The sequence below is a fragment of the Microtus ochrogaster genome, unplaced genomic scaffold, assembly GCF_000317375.1.
Source record: "Microtus ochrogaster isolate Prairie Vole_2 unplaced genomic scaffold, MicOch1.0 UNK7, whole genome shotgun sequence".
In the NCBI taxonomy this organism is placed as follows: Eukaryota; Metazoa; Chordata; class Mammalia; order Rodentia; family Cricetidae; genus Microtus; species Microtus ochrogaster.
The window spans coordinates 9917275-9924165 of NW_004949105.1; positions in this window are offsets into that span (position 1 = coordinate 9917275).

Genomic DNA, 6891 nt, shown 5'->3' on the forward strand with positions numbered 1-6891 from the left:
GAACTCACAGAGATCCACCTGCCTCTGCCTCCCGAGTGCTGGGATTAAAGGCGTGCGCCACCAAAGAAAAAAATTCCTGCCTCCTCCCAGCCTCCCATTTCCCTCCCCCTCCTCCCACTCTTCTCCTCCTCCCCCCACTCCTCTCCCCCTTCCTCTCCAGTCCGAAGAGCAGTCAGGGTTCCCTGCCCTGTGGAAAGTCCAAGGTCTTCCCCACTCCATCCAGGTCTAGGAAGGTGAACATCCATACTGGCTAGGCTCCCACAAAGCCAGAACATGAACTAGGATCAAAACCCAGTGCCATTGTCTTTGGCTTCTCATCAGCCCTCATTGTTCGCCATGTTCAGAGAGTCCGGTTTTATGCCATGCTCTTTCAGTCACAGTCCAGCTGGCCTTGGTGAGCTCCCAATAGATCAGCCCCACTGTCTCGGTGGGTGGGTGGGCCCCTGGGTGGGCCCCTGGGTGGGTGGGCCCCTCGTGGTCCTGACTTCCTTGCTCATGTTCTCCCTTCTTCTGCTCCTCATTGGGACCTTGGGAGCTCAGTCAGATGTTCCAGTGTGAGTCTCTGTCTCTATCTCAATCCATTGCCAAATGAAGGTTCTATGGTGGTATGCAAGATATTCATCAGTATGGCTATAGGATAGGGTCATTTCAGCTTCCCTATCCTCAGCTGCCCAAGAAGCTAACTGGGGACATCGCCCTGGGCACCTGGGAGCCCCTCTAGGTTCAAGTCTCTTGCCAACCCTAAGATGGCTCCCTTAATTAAGTTATGTGATTCCCTACTCCTCTATCCAACCTTCCTTTCTCCCAATCATCCTGTTTCCCCAAATTCCCCCCATTCTCCCCTTCTTCCTTTTCTCTCCACTGAAGTCTTATAGCTAAATCCTGTCACATGAATTAAATGAGAGCTTGCCTCATAGCATATCGGGTAAATAGTGTTTGGGGACAGTCAGACCTAAACCACTTGAATCTTTACAGTGTCTTTGTTTCTTTTGGGGGAATGCTTTTTAGGATCCCCAATATTCTATTAATAAAGCCCAGTAACCCAAACACTGTGTACTGCCCTGCGTTGTAAAGAACACAGGGAACTGCCCAGATTAGCAATCTGGCCAGAAATCTAGCTATCAGTTTAAGATGCTAGCCATATGAACTTCAGGAGCTCATCAGTCAGATAGGAAAACAATGGCTTCCAATATGTCACGTGAAATGGGAGCATTCATGGATTCATCCAGCTTTGCTAATGAGCAGAAGCATTACTATTAGAAATTGTCAAGGAGAAGTCGTCCCCACATGGCAGCATCTAGAGTCAGCAGACAGTTCCTCTGCACTATGGTTACGGCTGTCATTCAACTTTGTCACCTCCAAACTCAGAGGAAAGTTTACTAAAAGTCTTCTTGTTACTGCGACTAAAACCTGAATTGACAGAACACAGAACGAGCTTCCTTGTGGTGTGATATCTATCTATCTATCTATCTATCTATCTATCTATCTATCTATCTATCTATCTACCTACCTACCTTTCATATATATATATATATATACACACACATATATATATACAACTATAATATATATAAAATCAATACTGATACTGGATGAGAAAAGAGAAAGTTATATCCACATAAAAGTGTCAAGTAAATGACCTCTCCTTGTTCTCATGTATAGAACATTTTAAATATATGGAAAACTAGATTTTGTAGAGCCCCAGGGACTTGTGACTTCTAGTTATGTAAACAAACAAAAGTCCTTTTTTAGTTTTATAAAAGAAATTATTTGGACACTAACAACTTATTTATTAAACAGGGTGACTTTCAGTGTTTTTTAATTCTAGCATGAAAAAAGCTATAAGCCACTCAAATCATCCAATGCCTTTTATCCTAGTTAGCTTTATGTGCTTACTCTAAGTGTCAACTTGATACTGCCTAGGGCATCTGAGAGAAAAGGCTCAACTGAGGAATTACCCGCTCAGATTGGCCTGTTGAAATGTGGCAGGATTATCTTTATTACTGATTGATCATCTCGGGAGGGAGCAACCCATTGTGGGGATTTTCATCGCTAACTACATGGCCCTTTCTGTACAGAAGAAAACTAGCCAAACATGACCTTTCTATTGAGCCGGAAAGCAGCATCCCTCCACAGTTCTTTCTTTACATTCTTGCTTAAGTTTCTTCCTGCCTTGACTTCCTCAAAGATGGATTCTAACTGGTAAGCTGAGGCAAACCCTTTCCTTCTGAAGTTCTTTTTAGTTGGAGTCTTTTATTACAGCAACAGAATGAAAGTAGAACCCCCCCCAACTTCCCAAGAGGTATTAATTTAACTACAAAACAAGCCATTGCCCGTACAGTTCAAAAGTGCTCTTGCATCATAAAGAGTCATCGTATTAGTCTTCAGGGATTCACTAAAAGCACAATTGAACCAAAGGTTCTTAGGGGAGGAATAAAGAAGAGGAGGGCGGACAATTCCGCATGAATCAAATGCACGTTTGCTGCTCACGGCCTTATCTAATCAGTCTCATTTAGAAATGCACATCTAGTGGACTGCATTTGCAAATCTCATGTTTCCCCCTTAGAATAATATAGTGTGGAAATGCTTTCCTCTGCAGGAACGCTTTTGATTCATTTTGCTGAGTTTTAGGAAATGTGGCTACCTTGCATAGAAACACCAAGCTATAGCATGCACAAATTTAGCACCAAATTTGCAGGTATAGCAATTTTGATACTGCCACCTACAATTCCTATTTACTTTATCCACACAGTTATACCCGTGTCATCAATGCTCCACACTTAGAGCAGCCTGGCAGTTTACAACAGACACCACACAGTCTGCATTATCCCCATTGGCTTCCTGAGCTGCTTAGAAAAAGGACCTATTCTAGGGTCTATTGGCATGCACAGAGAGAGGGCAGAGAAAATAAAAGTTCTGCCGCTTCACTTACTATTTGTTCCTCTCCAGTTTCTTGGGCACTTCTGCTGATTATCACCTAGTACAAAACATCCAAACTCCCCAAAGAGAGAAAAGAGTGTCAGTCAAATGTTAACACACTTTCAGCTCATTTCAGAGCGTGATAATTAGTCTTGATCCAGTCTAAGAGCCAAAAGCCAGAGATCTTCAGGAAAATATTGTACATAAAATCCATCTTGTTCAGAACCAGTGGGCAAGTTACACTTTCTGCCTCACATGGTTGTCTCTCCAGCATGGAGTTCATTACAGGGAAGAATAGTGAGTACCAGTGGGGTTCTAGTCATGCTGGACACTTTAGTTGTAAGTTTGTATTTTCTTTCAGAAAGGAGTTCTCAAAACCTGAACTCAACTTCAGGAATTTGTGGAAAATGGTAGACGCTCGCTGATGCTTTCAGGATGTGTCAATATCAACGAGACTGAGATAAAAGTCACTAGGTTTAAGCATATATGGTTTAGTATAAGAAGACAGGAAAGGAAGAGAGAAAATAAAGGGGAAGGAAGGAAGAAAGGAAGGCTTTGGCTATGCCAAGGGAAGATTATAATATATATATATATATATATATATATAATGTTTTTATTGCTCTAACAATAAAAGGGAAAAATGGAGAGAAAAGAAAACTATAACCTATGTAACCATGTCTGACTGCATGAAAGTTAAAGAGTAGGAATAAGAAGACAGTATTATTTAAAGCATGAGAGGGTCATAGAACACAGAGAACAACACATCACAACATAAGAAATACAGGGAAGAGAAAGTAGGAATTCTCCATCCAAAACTAGATAATGGCCATTAGCCAATGACTTATGGCTTATGGATTTGGAAGAGAATACTTAAGAATGAGGATGATGATGATGATGATTCAAAGGAGATAAACTCAGAGGGGGTTGTGGACTGTTTATTTGGATAGTTTTGGCTACTTAATCTCTGCATATGTGGAGAGGGTATGCAGAACAGACTCTAGGAAACCAAGTGATGGACTCTTTGTAAAACAGAATCGTAGATTGATTCCAACATCCTCAACTAGATAAAAACAGTATGTGAGAACATCTTGGAGATAGACCGATTGTAGGATGCCCAGAAAGTAGAAGGGGTTGGTGACGAACAGGCTAAAGGGATAGAAGGGAAAGTATGCAAGGCATAGGGCTAAAGAAGAGAGCTTTGGTTTTCAAACCAATGCTGAACAGAATCCAGACACCAGGCATTTGCAGTGATACCATGCCTTGGTAATGTTTCAATGGCAAATACACGTTTTAAGTCAAACACATTTTCCTAAATACCTTTATTAATGTATTAGTAAATCACTGCAGCAACTAGGTCTGTAATTTTTGATTCCATGTTGCTTTTGATTTGATTTTTGTTGTAGCCATCATTTTGCTTTCCCAAAATTTCTACCCCTGAAAACTTTATTCCATTATTCTACCTGAATAGTTTGAGTTCCATCGATACATATTATGAAGAAATATGACATCTGCAAAGACAAGCTTTGTGGCATAGACACTAGCATAGGATAAATTAACTGGTCCAGATAAGGATCCTCCATGTGCATTCATCAAGTATAAACCAAAACTAACTGCAGATATTCTTCAACCTCCATGAACATGTAACAAACATAGCATATCACACAAGGAACTGTTAACGTTCACATAATGGAAACAAGCATTCAGGAATCAGGGGTTTTGCGGTGTGCTTCTTACATATGTGTGAGATTATACACATATGTAATCTTACAAATGTGTGGCAGGTTATGTTCACTACAGAGCCATTTCTATGAAAACATGCTCACACTGGTTATTCAGGATACCAGCAGAATATGTAAAAGTGGTACATAAAAACAAAAATATTTGTTACATGTTTCCTAAATATGTATAAGATTACAATTTGAAAAAAAATATACTATAGCATTGAAACAACTGATTTTATAACAAAATTAAGGCAGGTCCAAAGCACTGAAGAGGCAAAGTTTACCTTTTTAAATCCATTTCTCAGTGAGAAAGAGTTTATTTAATGTACATGATTTAGATTCTCTTAACTCCACATAATTTCTTTCTTAGGCAATACTCATAAAACAGTCATTATAATCTGTGTTATTATAATCCACAGTGTGAAATGAAAATAATGAAGGAAGGGGGGATGAGAGAGCTCAATGACTTAGAAAATATGATTTGTATATTATTAATGCAATGACAATAAAGAAAAATTTGAACTGGGGAGGTGGTTTTTTATAAAGAGCACTTACTGATCGTCCAGAGGACCTGAGTTTTGTCTCTAGCACCCGCTGGAGATAACAACCACCTGTAACTCCAGCCTCAAGGGATCTGATGCTGTCTGCTGCTGCTTTAGGGCACCTGGAACAGATGGTACACTTACAGGCAAACACAACTATAAATGAATTAAAATTAAAATTAATCTTAAGTCAAAGAAGTATTATCAATTGAAAGCTAAATATAGGAAGAAACCTAGAGAACATGTAGAATTCCAAACCCAGTCCATTCTTCAAATACTTGGAGCCAATTGGATTGATCAGTATCTATAATTGCCAGGCAGCCCAGATCCCAGGTTCTTTCCTGGCTTGGTCTGAAGAATATACAGTTTTACATTGATGCCTTCAGCGAGTGGTACACAAAATCCACCTTCTTTTGGTAGTTGCCTTTGTGTTTTCAGTAAACTCCATCGCTTATAGTTTATAGAAAAAATGGCATTGATGTTGGCATGGAAGAAGGTTAATAAATTCTGAAAAGGCTGGTGGTGTTTAAGCTACATCTTGTGATTTCTGAACCAAGGAATGTGGATGCATGTAGAATTTTCAGAGACCCTTTAAGAGATCTTCAGACATATAGGCTGTCTGAGGCCTTCCTTATTTCCAGTTGGATGGAAAGGGGTTTATATCATAGGATTAATTGAACAGAGTTGGTTTGTTTTGGTAAAAAAATGATATTTGCATGAATTATTTTTACTTGCTGATAATATTTTGATTCTGCAATATTGTTTTATTCTTTGTCCTTTACCATCACCACTACACCATGGCCCTGCTCATATATGAGTTTGCTAGGAAGCTGTCTTTGTTACTGTTCTATTGCTATTTAGAGATACTATGACCAAGGCAAATCTTATAAAAGATAGTACTTAATTGGCTGCTTGCTTACAATTTTAGACAGTTAGTCTATGATCTTCATGGTGGAGAGTAGACAGGTATGGTGCTGTAGAAGCAGTTGAGAGCTTCACATCCTCCTTCCTGATCCACAGGCAGAAGACACTCACTCACACACACGGGGGGGGGGGGAGAGACTGGGATACTGGGTATGATGGCATGGACTTTTGAAACTGCAAAACCACTCTCAGTGACACAACACCTGTAATAAGGCCACATCTACCTGAACAAGGTCATACCTCTCAATCCTTCTTAAACAGTTCTAACTGGTCAATAAGCACTCAAACATATGACCCTATGGGGGCCATTCTCATTGCAGCTAACACAGATGTCAAAAGTGGGTACCAGTGGTATGGCTTAACACAATAGGAAAATGCTCCTTCACAATTATAGAGACTGAAGTGAGACATCAAGGCTTCATAGGGTGGGTTTTCTAGAAAACTGTAGAGCACTGTTTCCTCATTTCTGGATCCTTGGCAAACTGACTTGTAATTCCTCAGATCTGAATTCTATCTTCCTATGGACTTTCTCCTACGTTCAAGGGCTATCTATTGGTACAATGATACTAATCAAATAGATCCAGCCAAAGTGGACAAGACCTCATCTCAATTGATATAGAAAGGTCTTATTTTCCTTATTTCTTTTGTTCTTTCTTTCTTGCTTGCTTTCTTTGGTTTTATTTATTTATTTTTTCATATGTGGTTACTCTGTGTATCCCTGACTGTCCTTGAACTTCCTTTGTTGACCAGGCTGGAATCAAACTCACAGAGCTCCACCTACCTCT